Raw genomic sequence first — 14,740 nt, 5'->3', positions numbered from 1 at the left:
GTATTTTGCTATTTCACATAGTTTTTTGATTTTAAAAAATCCAGTAGCATAGGTTATAGATCACTTGAAATATAACCCAAGTACATGGAGCTAGAATGGAACTGAAGTGATTAATGGTATTCACAGGGGCAAACAGATGGCAAAGTAAATAGATGGTCAGACCTGGAAAGGAAGACTCATCTTTCTGAATTCAAATCAAAGAGTCAGACTTAAATGATTCAACAATAACAAATGGTATTCACAAACTCAGATCTTACAATTAATTATTTTGTAGAAGAAATATAAAGGTGCTTTTGGGTCAGGGTCCACTGACAAAATTTTGTTACTTAAAAGTAAAGTTACTGATTTAACAAATTAAGTCATGTGTTTGCCCTTTTGGTTTTTTTTTTTTTTTTTTTATTGGTTACAACAAATTAGAAGCAGTAAGGTAGAGGCAGGAGGCCAGAAGAAGGACCTGCTTAAAGCTATTACACTTGTCTAATCATGTCATTGATTCTAGCATCCCTTTAGTATCAAGAGCTACAGATACAATGAAATCCATTTTTAATACTCTTTAATTTATGCTTCCCTACAATTTATATTTATGCCTTCTTGTATCTCCATGTAATACATTGCAACAGATATTTTTTGTAGCAATTCTTCCCTTTCTTCAGATATTGGATTATGGCCATACATTGATTTCATAGAGGGGATTTAATCTTTGATCCAAATCAGAGTTGCTGAGTTCCTAAGGGATACCAAGGAGATCTCACCTGTATAAAGAATTTGGGCCACTACTAATCTATTAAACAGTTTTAGTGCTGAACTGATTGATTACCTTTTATTAAGATAATATTCTTCCCATTGTCAGTCTTGAGGCAACTAAGTATCACAGTGAATAAAGTGCTGGCCCTAGAATCAAGAAGCTGTGGGTTCAAAGCTAGGCTCAGATACTTGCCGTCCATGAGATCCTAGGTAAATCACTCAGCTTCTATCTGTTTCAGGTTTTTCTATTGTAGAATGGGGAAGAAAACAAGGAAGCAAGGAAAGAAAGAAGGAAGGAAGGAAGGAAGGAAGGAAGGAAGGAAGGAAGGAAGGAAGGAAGGAAGGAAGGAAGGAAGGAAGGAAGGAAGGAAGGAAGGAAGGAAGGAAGGAAGGAAGGAGGAAGGAAGGAAGGAAGGAAGGAAGGAAGGAAGGAAGGAAGGAAGGAAGGAAGGAAGGAAGGAAGGAAGGAAGGAAGGAAGGAAGGAAGGAAGAAAAACAAAAGGAAGGAAGGAAAGGGAAAAGGAAGGAAGGAAAGAAGAGATAGAGGGAAGTAGGAAAAGAGAAAGGGAGGGAAAGAAAGAAAATCTCATAACTGCACAGGTACAGAATAAAGGAGATGTGGATAGTTCATGTGAGGAAAAGACTTGGGAGTTATCATGACTATTAGACTCAGTAAGAACTATGGTGTGATATGATGGTCAAAAGAATTTAATTGATCTTGCTTGTGCTGTATTAAGTATAGTATCCAGAAAAAGAAAGATTGTAAATCCCTCTCCCCACCCCACAATATCAGTCCGGTTAGATAACATCTGGAGTATCATGTTCAGCTCTGACCACATTGAAATTTTTTGTTTTTATTTCACCTTTATTTCCAAATGCATTCCACTCCTCCCACCCGCTCCATCTAGAGAGCGATATCTCATAAGAAGGAATTAAAAAGGAAGAAAAAAAATCAGTTTAGCAAAATTAGCAGACACAGCCACCAATCTGACAGTGGGTGCAGTATTCCACAGTCATAACCTACCACCTCTACAAAGAAAGAAAATGGGGAAACTGACAAATGCATGGAACTCTCTCCCTTCTCATCTCTACCTCCAAATTTCCCTGCCTTCCTTAAGAAGCTCCAAGAACAAGAACAAGAATTTCCCTCTTAATTCTAGTGCCTTATTTATTTTGTAAGATAGCTTATTAGTACACATGTATTTGTTGTCTTCCTCAATGCTTAACATGCTGCATAGCACATAATGGCATATAATAGGCACTGACTAAATATTTATTGACTATCAGAATAGAAAATGTCTAGAAGAAGATAACTGGAATAGTGAAGGGATTCTAGGCTATGTTATATTTAATAAAGAAAATGAAAATATTCCATGGAGTCTGGAAAAGAGAAAATTTGGGGGAAACATGATAATTATTTTCTTTTATGTGAAAAATTGTTTTGTAGAAGGATTCTGCCTATATGTCTTAATATACCAACTTGTTTTCTTGCTTTCATGATTTAGTCAAAAAAGCATTTACTCTGAAGTCAGAGTACCTGGGTTCAAAACCTTCCTGTCACTTTTGTGTGACTTTTGAAAAATCATTTAACTTCAATGAGCTTCAATTTCCTTATTTGTAAAAGAAGGGGCTTGGTCTTTTCCAGCAGAATCTTATTTTGTATCTCCAGTATTTAGTATTCATTAACTGACTATTCACTGACTGTCACTGTTTTGCTAAGTCTGGTTTCAATGGCCAGAGATAACAAGCTTCAGGTTAACCAGGAAAGAATTCTGTAATCCAAATGGCTCCTATAGAAAACCATGAATGTTGAAGAATTAGTATCTAATGAAACCTACATAAGAGGAGACAGAACTTTGGTATTGTGTCTTTCCTTAAAACTTTCTATTCGTGACCTGAGATATTAAGTTAAATGGGTTTTAATCTTAGAAATGTGAATGTTTTTATTGTACTGAGATGGCATTACTGTCCCAGGATTGATTATATCTCATTTTTTTCTATTTTCTTTTTAGATTGGAATTAGAGGAAAGTCCAGTTATATGTAAATCAGTCTGCTTGTAGTTGACATCAAAGGTAAGAGGTGAATTTTATATTTTATATTTAACACAAGTGAATATTTATGGAATGCAAGGCAGTACATTAGGTGCAAGGGAAATATAAAAATTAAGGAGACACAATACCTTCAGAAATCTTACAATCTAGTGAGGGGACATAATGAGAACACATCTGCAATAGAAGGCAGATAAATATTTTCACTATTAAGATACAATATTTCAAAACAAATATTTATTATGTATATATGTGGAAACAGTATTAGATTTGGGAGTAAAGGAACATGTAATGAAATAGACCCTGCCCTAAATGAGCTTACAATCTAATGTCAAGAAAGATTAAAATACCAAAATATTATGCCATAAAGGAAAGTCAGGTATTTACAAAGGAATATTCCATACAAAGTTCTATGAGAGATTTAAGAAAGAGAATCACTTCAAATAGAAGAAAGGGGGTAGTCACAGAAGGCATCTGGGTTGAGCCATAAACAAAGAGAGGAACTTTAGTGAATTGAGGTGGGAAAGAGTATGGTCTCTTGCTATGAGCTAAAAATACTTTGAAAATTGCATGAAGTAGACTAGATGTATAAGATTGGGGGAGGGAGCCGAAATGGTACTAAATGCCCACTAACAGTAACTTTATTCCTTTGTAGTTCTGATGTTGCCAGCCTTTCATAGTGTGGGAAAATGGAATTCATTTCCATTTTAAAAATATATGATTATAAATTTTCATATCATCTTTTCTGAAGTTTTAATTTCAGTTCTTGATATCAGCTTTACTGAAATGTACTGGATAATTAATTGGTGCAAAATTTTATTTTGGGCATGAATTTTTGGATTGTTGTAGCAATTTTCCTTTTAGATTTTATTCAGTTCACTTTAACACACACTTATTAAGTCCTTACTATATGCAGGGCACCTTTTAACATTGCAGGTACAAAAGCAAAAATGGAACACTTCCTCAGAAAATTCTTCCCCATATTAAGGGGAGATAGTCATGAGAAGATGACTAAATCCATAGTGATTAGGGAAGAGAAAAAGATATTTATACATATTTACACAAACAACTTTGTGATAGCCTCCATTATGTGAAAGGATATCCCCCCCTCATTCACATCTCTTCCTTCTATCTTTATCCCCCTTTAATTCCTCTCCTAATTTTATAAAGGTAACCCCCTTAAGAAAATGGAGGAAACATCAGAATGATATTCTTATGCTTTCTCTGATGTTGCAAATTTTAATTAATTTTTATTACATGCTGAATATTTCCTTTTTTTATAGTATTATGTCACTTTTCCAATCATGAGAGTTTGGGAGGAAGGGATAGCACTAAAAGAACCTTGTACTCCAGTGTTTTTGCATGTTTTTAGTTTGGGTTATAGTCAGCTTAAAGAGAAGAAATCAGTTGAGATTTGGAGATATTTTGCCTTTTCTTCAGTCAAGTTACTCTATCCATGGAAACTCACAGAATCAGAAAGAATCACTGATTTTAAAATTTAAAAGGGTTTCAAAATATATGCATAGATAACTTTCAACATTCCTCTTGCAAAACCTTGTGTTCCAAATTTTTTCTTCTTTTAACCCTTTTATTTTAGAAGTGAGAAACTGGAATCAAATAAATATAGTGAGTTCTCTAAAGTCACATGTTGTCAGATATGAAAACTGAGCACAGGTCTCCTAACTACCTTTGGGATCTTTTAGATTTAATCACTGTTTTTATGACTTCCTCAGTAAGGACCTACAATGCTAAAGACATGATATATACATATTTATATAATATATATGTGTGTGTGTGTATATATATATATGTATTCATATGAAAGGATAAAGCCCCATCTACACTTCCTTCTTCTATCTATATTCTACTTTAATCCTTCCCCTAATCCCACAAAGATAAGCCCTTAAGAGAATGAAGGAAATATCAGAATGACATTCTTACCCTTTCATTGCTATATTAGGCATGTAGCAGAGAGGCTGATCAGAGATTTAAAAAAAAAAACAAAACCTTATTTCTAAAAACTTACTCTCAGAATCAGGAAAATATGGTACACAGCAACAGCAAGATTATACGATAATCAGTTCTGATGGATGTGGCTCTTTTCAACACACACACATCATAGTGATTTTGTGATTAAGAGAGCCATCTATATCCAGAGAGAAGATTGTGGGTTCTGAGTGTGGATCACAACATAGTATTTTTGTGTTTTTTGTTGTTGTTTGCTTGCTTTTTGTTTTCTTTCTCATTTTTTTTCCTTTTTAATCTGATTTTTCTTGTGCAGCATGATAATTGTCAAAATATATAGAAGAACTGCACACATTTAACATATATATGTATATATATATATACATATATATATATGTATATATATATATACATATATATATATATATATATATATATGATTGCTTATTGTCTAGGGGAGGGAATGGGGGAAGGGAAGAAGAAAAAATTTGGAACACAAGGTTTTGCAAGGGGAATGTTGAAAGCTACCTATGCATATATTTTGAAAATAAGAAGCTTTAAAAAATAAATAATAAGTCACTCTTATATGCACATGATGTTTAATAGTCTTTAATCAAGATCAAATGACTCACAATTAGAACTGAAGCAAAAGGAAGATACTCTTAATTAAGAAAATATTGCAATGTAAATTCAAAGAAAGGAATATAGGATTTATTGTCAGATCCTTTTCTGAGAGCAGGCTTTGATAATGGTGAAGGGAAAAACAGTGAGATTTCTGCTTGAAGGAAAGGGAAGATGTTCCCCCCCAAAAGAAAAGAAAGAGAAAAAAAGAAAGAAAGAAAGAAAAGAGAAATGGAGGGTAGAGAGGCATAAACAAATTGTCCACTCTGCAGTTTTGCCTAGGGCCAACTTTAGGTATAGAACATGATCAGAAAAAGTTATAAAATGGTTTACACATATGACATATAAGTGACGTGTTAAGAAAAATTAAAACATTTTTAAAATTTGTTAAGAAAATTGGGAAATGGATTATGTAGATTAATCTCCCTACTCCCTACCTTTTCACATTCCCAATTTATCCTTCACATGGTGAGTAAAAGTCCCTTGAAGGCATAGTTCTGATCAGGTTGCTTCCCTGCTCAAAAATCTTCCTTAGCTCAACATTGCCTCTAAAATAAAATTCTGGTCTTTCAGAGTTTTCATAGTTTCTTTTCAATTTATCTTTCTAGCCTCATTTCATACTTCTCCTATTTGTCTACTCTACATTCTAACTAAACTGACTTAATTGTTGTTCTCCAAAATGTTACATTTCATCTTCCTCCTCCATACATAATTCTACAGGATGTTCCCCATGCTTACAAAATACTTTCTCCTCACCTCATCTCTACCTCCCAGAACCTTTATTTTCCTTCAAGTCTCATCTTAAATACCACTTTCTTTATGATGTTGTACCTGATTTTTCCTCCATACTTTCGCCTTGCAAGGTTGTTAGTGTCCCTTCCTTCCTCACATTACCAGATATTTATTCATCTATATATAAGGTGTATCTCTTAGTAGAATACTAACAATGTAAGGGAAGAGCCATATTTTGTTGGAGATGATGTCTTTCTAATTCTAGCAACTAGCAGAGTGCCTCAGATACAGGCAGAACTAAAAATGTTTTCTTCAATTAAATTGAAACAATATAAAATGGTCAATATTGCCCCAAGAGAATGAGTGAGAAAACTCTGTTATATTCATACAGTATAATTTCTTCAGTTGTTTTCAATTAAAGGGCACTTGCTTTGTTTCCAGGTTTGTTTTTTCCCCTGCCACAGAGTGCTGTTATTAGTTTTTTGTTATATATAGGGTCTTTTGGTCATTAACTTCCTTGGGATATATGTCATATGTGAGATCACTGGGACAAAGGGTATGAAGAGTTAATCACTTTTCTCACATAATTTAAGTTGTTTTCCAGAATGTTTGGAATAATAAACAGACCCACAAAGGATATATTAGTATGCTTCTCTTCCCACATCTGTATTCTTGATTAAACACATTACATTGTTATTACTCAGTTATGTCTAATGCTTGGTGATCCCATTTGAGATTTTCTTGGAGATATTAGAGTGGTTTGCTGTTTTTTTTTCAGCTCATTTTACAGATGAACTGAGGCAAACAGGGTTAAATGACTTGCCCACATTCACACAGCTAATAAATATCTGAGGATAGGTTTGAACTCAGGAAGAGAAATATTTCTGACTTCAGGTCTAGTACTCTATTCTTTGAGCCACCTAACTGTGCTAAAGCTATTATATTATGTTTAGAAGAATTACTACATGTTTAACCTATATCAAATTACTTGCTCTCTAGATTAGAGAGGGAGAGAGGGAGAAAAGGAGAAAATTTTGCAAAGATGAATGTTGAAAATTATCATTGAATATATATTTGGAAAAATAAAATACTATCTAATATTTAAAAAAAAAAACATAATATTAGTCAAATATTTTAGGGTTTTTATTTTTATAAAATTGGTAATAGACAATTTATTGAATCAAATTAAAAATCAAATATGGCTTTCCTCACATGCAAGGTAGGGCTAATTTTTAAAAAATCTCATATGCATCTTCAAGACATTTCATGCCTTTAGTGAACTTGTATTTACTAACTACTCTGTCATAGCATTTGCCACCAATATTTGGAAGATGTGTCACATTCTACAAATGGTTGCAAGTATTCACATAGAGTAACAGTATTACTAGACTATTTCAGAAATTCCTGTGACAAATGAACGTCAATCTAAGGAATACCCATTTCTTCTTGCATCTAAAATCCACTAGCTTTCTCTATATAAGACATGCTACTTAAAGATTACCATATTCAATGAAATGGATTTCCTGGGGCTGCCCTCTTACTCAGAGGAGAACAATTACATATTATGCCTTATATAAGACCAAGAAAAGACAGACCATTGGACATTTTTCAAGGCAATTTGCAAAGGCAAATACTAGAAAGTAAACCAGTCTTAATGGATTCTTTATAATAATCAAACACAGAACTCCCTTCTGAAAAATTTGCCACCTGTTTGTGAATAAATCTTTCAATTCCCACCAGTGAAATGGGCAACTGGGGAATTTGCTCTTTGCTTTCAACTCCCAGGTTTCTTATTCCCTCCATGGTTTCCTTGTTTTAAGCAGAACCAGATATTCCCACATTTGAAAGTAACACTACAATGCATTTCAAAGCTAAGAAATTTATTTTGGATCATCCATTGTTTTGAATTATCCTACTTCAATATAGGTAAACCATTCAAACTTTTGGTGGGAGGTTTATGTTGTGTATCTAAAATTGATAAAGGGGACAGGGAGTCTGGAAAGCCCTATGCCATATATATATAGTACTCCCTAGCTTAGATACTTAATAAATGCTTTTAAAAAATGATGAGTATTTAAATAGTAGTCCACGTGTAAAAGGCTATTTGATTGATGTAAAATAATCAAGGCTAGGAGAAAGTTTATTTAAAGCAGAAAATCGGCAAAGCATAGAATGTTAAGTGACCCTAGGAAAGCATTTGGGCTGAAGTTGCAGAAGGATGTAGAGAAACAACAGGACCACCAACAAACAGGGAATGAGAGAGATGGAAATGTGTCTTTAACATGGAGAGCAGATGCTCTTTTGTAATGTGAAATGCAGGACTGAAGAATAGAGTTCTTCAGCACCCTGACACCCTGAATTCTCATTTTAACTATGATAGTAAACTACCCACGTCACTTTAGGCAACTCATTTTACCTCTTTTTGCATTAGCTCTACCTGTGAAACAAAGGGGGTTGATTAGCAAATCCTTCCTGATCTTTTCAGATCAAAATTTTATAAACCTATGATTTGTAAGCTATTTTCATTGGGAAAACTGGAGTTATACTATAGGTAATTGGATTTTTGAATTAAATACTCAAGTAGTTAAAAAAATGAGACTCTTTGGCTTCAATAATCTGGATTGTTGATTCATGATTATTTGTGATATGGCTTTTCTAGTTAATTGATTTAATTTGCCATCTCATTTTTGTGGGCAAGTGATAAGACTTTTTGAGGCATCTTTATTATTTAAAAGTGAAATGTGTAAATAGAAGAAAAGATCCAGTTTCTCTCTTGTTCTAGCATCTTCTAGGTATGATTATATAGGCTTTTTCAAGGAACTAATTGAAAAAGCAGAACGAATGGAATAAACTATGATGAATCTGAAACTTCCCCCCTGAATCTCTTCAGCTTGTCTAAACAGTTTCAATAGGAGATCATAATAGGATAGCAGTTCAAAGAACACAAATCAATTCCTTTCTCCAGAGCCAAATGGGACGCTAATGCTCTTCAGTGTGGGAACAATCTTGCAGCTCCCTTGTGACAGTACGGCTAACATTTCTTTTTTACTGTGAGGGCATTGTCCAGGGATGAAGCCTCAGATTTCAGTTGTCACAGGTAATCCTGAGACACACACACAAAAAAAGCCATTATCTGTTTCTTCAGAATCTATATTTCTGCAAGAAAAAATTTATTGAGGATGTTTCAGAATTGGCATCTGGAAGATAGGGTGTAAGATACATGTACATTTATATCTAAGCTAATCTTTCCCATAATGACGCAAATATATCCAGTTTTAACTACATTTATTGACGTTATCATGTACAGATGAACACACAGGTCGTGGGAACACCCAAATCCTTGCGTCAGATTCGTCAACTCTTAAAATCAGCTTAATTAGGAAATAAGAAACTAAATCCATTAAATAAACTGAGAAGCCCAGAGAGCCTTTAACAAATGGTCTCATGACAATCCTTCTTTTTGGCATCTTAAAGGGGGTGTGTATGGTAATATATTCACTACTAACCTCTCCTCTGGAAGGGAAAAGACAAGATGTACCTGGCACTCCATAATTGCTGAATTCACATTCATTTATCATTAGGGTGCTATTGTATTTTGACCTAAAAATAACAATAAGGGGCCTGATTTTATTATAAGCAATGGCTATGCACTTATATATGCATGTGATATTTTTATATGTTGTATTCCCTTCTGTAAGATATAGAAATGTATATCTCCATCTATTATGGAGTGAGCTCAATGTTTCACTTTCCCTTTCCCTACCTGAAAAAACTGGACTCTCAGAAGGTAGAGGGATGGGATGATGATCTGAGATTTCTTTTTTCCTTTTGGTTACTAAAATCTGAAGCCCATCCCTTGCCCAACAAGGGAAGTTTGTGGACTAAGAGATAACATGTAAAATTGGGACTATCCTCACAGCAACTAACAGTGGGACTTAATTATTCTCCCAGATGTTCACAGCAGCTACTGTTTCCATAGGAAGAGAACACTCACAGTAGGTGTTCTTAAAAAAGAAAAAAAAAAAAAAAAGAACAAAGGTGACAAACAATCTATATGCATTAGCACTAACTTTACAAGCTAACTGGTATTTTGTTTCTAATAGGCACATAAGTTGAACTTTTATAGATAATAGTGTCATAGTCTCGAATCTGGCTTGAGAATATCTTCATTAGATTGTCTCTAATTTACCATACCTTCCCCTTGATTTCTTACTTGGTGCCTACTCCATCCCTATATTTCCTCTTTTTTGAGACCTCCAGTATTTAGAAGTTTCTGTGCTCAGAAGCTTGTGAGCTAGAAATTTCCAGCTGATTGATTCCTATGGTCTATCTCCTATCCGAGAAGAGAAATCCCTCAGATATAACAGAATGAGATTTAGCCTATAAAATACTTGACTTGATTCTAAATCAAAAATGGTCTAATATATGAAGTAGCGATGGACTCAAGAGCATTACCTATCTATGGGACTGGTCAGAGTTTAATATAATATGCCAGCTCCCAGAAACTGCTTCTCCCAAGACAATCAAGTCATGGACTCCACCATTCTGACTTGGACGAAAGATTATCATGGCTGAGATTCTCTGGCAGTCTTTTTGATTTTATCTCTTTCCTGTGCCACCTTGAAGGTATAAACTTCTACCCCAGTTTAGGAGTGGGTTCTGTCCCATGCTCCTCCCTTTGTTTTCCCTGCCTTTCTTGCCTAGGCTCTCTTGGCTGTCTCCAGTCAAACCTAATGTTTATCCATTCAGTATGCGAAATTAAAGGGCTTGTTAAGTTCAACCAGCATGTATTTGTACTTTGAGGCTTGCAAAATGCTTTACTTTATCTTCAAAATCACTCTTGAAGATAGTTGCTAGAATTATTTCCATTTTATAGATGAAGAAACTGAGACAGGCAGAGGTCCATGAGTTAGTAACGTCATACAGCTAATAAATATGCAGATCGCTCTGACTCCAAGGACATGCTTCTACTATCTCACATTGTCTTTCATGGTTTGAATTGCTTTTTCCTAAAGTACCAAAAGACTGGCGCTAGACTGATTCCTCATAGGAATCATCCCGTTTCCATTCAGATAAGTCCATCTGTCTCCTTTAGTTCTTGGATTTAAGCCAGGATTTTATTTTTAAAAATGTTAGCCCTGACTCCCTAGTGAGGGTGAATTGATTTTTTTTTTTAGTAGATTTTAGTTATGGTTTAGCTAAATATATCAGAGACTTTTTGAAAGTCAAAATGAATTGCATCCGCTAGAACCCTCTTGTTCATGTTTTTTTACTACCTCAAAGAACTCTAATAGATTAGTCAGACACAATGTTTCTTTAGAGAAACCATGCTGTCTTTGCCCCAATAGATTATATTTGCTTAAATATTCAGTGACCTGATTTTTATGCCAGATTCTATTTTTTTTTTTCTAATGTGAAAGGATGACTCATGAAGTCAAAATTTTTAGAATTCCATCTGGAATTTTTTGAATGAATGGAAGTCTTGATGGGATCTCAGAATCTCAAAGCCGGGCAGCACCTCAGGAGGCTGTAGAGCAATTCCCCTTTGTCATACCAAATAATCAAATCATCAGCAAGCCTTTGCTGGAATGTCCTGATCAAGAGAAAACCAACTATCTCTTGAGATAGTCCATTGCTCTTGGGGATAGTTCTGATTATCAGGAAATTTTGTTTTGTTTTGTGTTTTTTTTTTCCTCTTATCAAGCCTAAATCTTCACTCTATAATTTCAGCCTTTCTTATTACAGTGTGCTCAGAGTCATCACTTTATGGCTCTCAATTTCTTAATCTGTAAAATGAGGGGTTCATATTAGGATAGCTTCTAAAGGTCTTTCTAGCTCTAAATCTATGATTCTGTTATTCAACCTCTTATTCTACACTCTGGTACTGAAAAGAACAGGAATGAATTTTCCATATGAAATTGAAATATGAAATTCCATATGAAATATGAAAATTACATTACAGATGCTTCTGTCCCTGCTAAGTCTTCTTTCTTCCCAGTCATATTGCATTGAAAGAGACCTAGGGGATCTGATAGTTTGGGTGTGCTTTTTAGACTGTGCATATTTTAGAAAGGATAATGTTAAGCCATGGAGTGTTCAGAGGCAAACTAAGATAGTGAGGACCCTTAAGACCCAAACATTTGATGATTGGTTTATGGAACTGATAGTGTTATTCCCAGACCTTCCATAGATTATAAGTTACCATTCAAGAAGCAATCGATAAGCATTTATTAGGTACCTATTATGCACCAAACATTGCAGTAAGCATTAGATATATAAAAAGAGGCAAAAGAGAGACCCTGCCCTCAACAAACTTACAATCTAATGGGAAAATATGCAAACAAATATAAATGAAGCAAACTATATTCAGGATAAATAGGAAATAGAAAAAGGAAGAAGTGGGAATTAAGTGGAGTTAGGGAAGGCTAAGATTTTAGAAGTGAGGATTTTATTGAGACTAAAAGAAATGAAGGAGATTAGCAGTTAGAGGGAGGAGGAAAGGTTTTCATTCTGAGTATAAGAGATAGCCGGAATGAATGCTTAGAGCTGAGAGATTGGAATGTAGAGCAGCCAGGAGGCCAGTTTTGCTGAATCAAAGAGTATGTGGCAGGGAGTAAATTGTAAGAAGACTGGAAAAGTAGGAGGGGCCTAGGTTTTAAATGCCAAACAAAGCATTTTGTATTTGTTGCTGGAGGTAATAAGAAGCTACTGGAATTTATTGAATAGTGGAGTATCAAGAAATGCTCCATCAGATTATCTAGTTGGTTGAGTGTCTGAATGTCATCTGACCATGTCAGTATCTTAATTAATAAATACTAGTGCTTTTTAAGATCCTAAGGATCAAATATAAATTCCTTTTTTTTAGCCCTTTTAGACATTAGTTCCTTTCACATATACAATAGACTAGCCAATTTGGTCATTTTATTATTTCTCCATACATGACCCTTCATTTCCTGTTTTTATGCCTTGTCACTGGCTGATCCCTAATTGGGATGAGCTCCCTCTTCACTTTAGTTTTGTTTTTTAGAATTAACTTCTTTCAAGGCCATCTTTTCATGAAGCCTTTTAGTATTAGAGGTATTCTTCTGGTGCAAACAGCCATATCTGTGCCCATTGTGTTATTTCACATTTTTTATTTGAGGGAGTCACACAGCTACTAAGTATTTGAGGTCAGGTTTGAACTCAGTTTCTCCTGACTCCAAGGTTGATGCTTTACCCACTGTGCAGCCTAACTGCCCCATCTCCATATTTTTTGCTTTTTTTAATCAAATCCCTAACTTATATTAACAACTATGATTACTCAGAATCTGTATCCTGTCCTGTCTACTCCTTTCTGTTTCATTTGAGCCTTCAGACCTTGACCCTTAGCCTTAAAATCTACCACTTCTCTTTTCCTCTACTTTCTCCAGTATTTAATCCAAGTTTCTTTACTGCCTTTCCTCTCTAGAGGCTATAGCAATCAGGCAACTTTTAAAAATATTTTTTAATAATAGCTTTTATTTTCCAAATACATGCAAAGATAGTTTTCAACATTCATCCTTGCAAAACCCTGTGTTCCAATTTTTTTCTCCCTCCCTTCTCCCCCTCCCCCTCCCCTAAACAGCAAATAATCCAACACAGATTAATATGCAATTCTGCTAAACATATTTCCAGATTTATCATATAGGCAAGCTCTTTTTTAAAGCAACTCCAAATTCTGCAGTCCTCCAAACCTACCAGCAGTCCACAGCACTAGGTTCTGACTGGGCCCAGCCTTTATCTACTTGACTTGTTCTACTCTGTGGCCACCCAGGGCTTAGTGCTCATAGAGCAAAGAACATCTTGAACAAAATGCAAGCATGCAAACTCAAAGCAGAGCACATATTATTTCATTCTGGGAGATAACATGGATCAACAATTCCCTTTCTCCTCCCCCATAGTATCACCTCCCTCTCAAATTATTGGGCTTCTGCTTGAATTTTTAATTTGCAGCTGGCTGCCTCCCTGCGATTTTCCCTGAAAACTTCTGGGGACACTAATTTTTTTCTGCTCTATATCTTTCTTGATGCAGATCACTTCTCCCTGCCCCTCCCTCAGTAGCTCATCACTGATCTTTCCCCTTTCCCTGGCCCAGGCTTAATCCAGACTCCCATTGTTATTGGGGAGGATCATGTTTGACTAAGGAGGAACTCAAAATAAATTTAAGTTTAAAGTATTAGAGTCTTGTATCTCATGACCCAGATACACCCTAGAGAAAAGGAAAGGTCTCTGGAGGTATTGTCAAGGACATAACTGTGGCTGCCCTTATAACACGGATTCCCCACCAATCCCTTTGGCGTTCTCTGTGCCCAAGACCTGCATAACTCACTGCATTGAGCAGGAGATTTCTCCAGAGATATACATAAAACTGAGAGAAGAGGCAGCCATAGCAACAATAGATCACTGCCACTATACTCTGTGTGTGTGTGATTGTCTGTCTGTCTGTATCTTTGTCTCTCTGTTTCTTTGTCTCTTCCTGTGTTTCTGTCTCTTTTATCTCTGTTTCTCTGTCTCTTTATCTCCCTGTTTCTTTGTCTCTCCCTGTGTCTCTCTATGTTCCTTTCTCTGTGGGTTTGTCTCTGTCTCTCTGTTTCTCTGTCTCTGTCTCTGT

The 14,740-nt window shown here is 35.2% G+C and overlaps 1 long non-coding RNA gene across 1 annotated transcript in view; it reads left to right on the top strand.

The window, feature by feature from the left end:
* LOC141549582 (uncharacterized) overlaps positions 1-14,740 on the top strand; it is a 104,882-nt gene that overhangs the window by 77,922 nt on the left and 12,220 nt on the right. Inside the window, exon 2 of the long non-coding RNA XR_012484386.1 lies at positions 2,757-2,817. This is a non-coding gene — a long non-coding RNA (uncharacterized LOC141549582). The remainder of the gene's footprint in view (positions 1-2,756; positions 2,818-14,740) is intronic.

This window comes from Sminthopsis crassicaudata, chromosome 1, assembly GCF_048593235.1.
Source record: "Sminthopsis crassicaudata isolate SCR6 chromosome 1, ASM4859323v1, whole genome shotgun sequence".
Classification (NCBI taxonomy): Eukaryota; Metazoa; Chordata; class Mammalia; order Dasyuromorphia; family Dasyuridae; genus Sminthopsis; species Sminthopsis crassicaudata.
The sequence above is the reverse complement of the archived record's forward strand: the minus strand, read 5'-3'. Positions and strand labels throughout refer to the sequence as shown.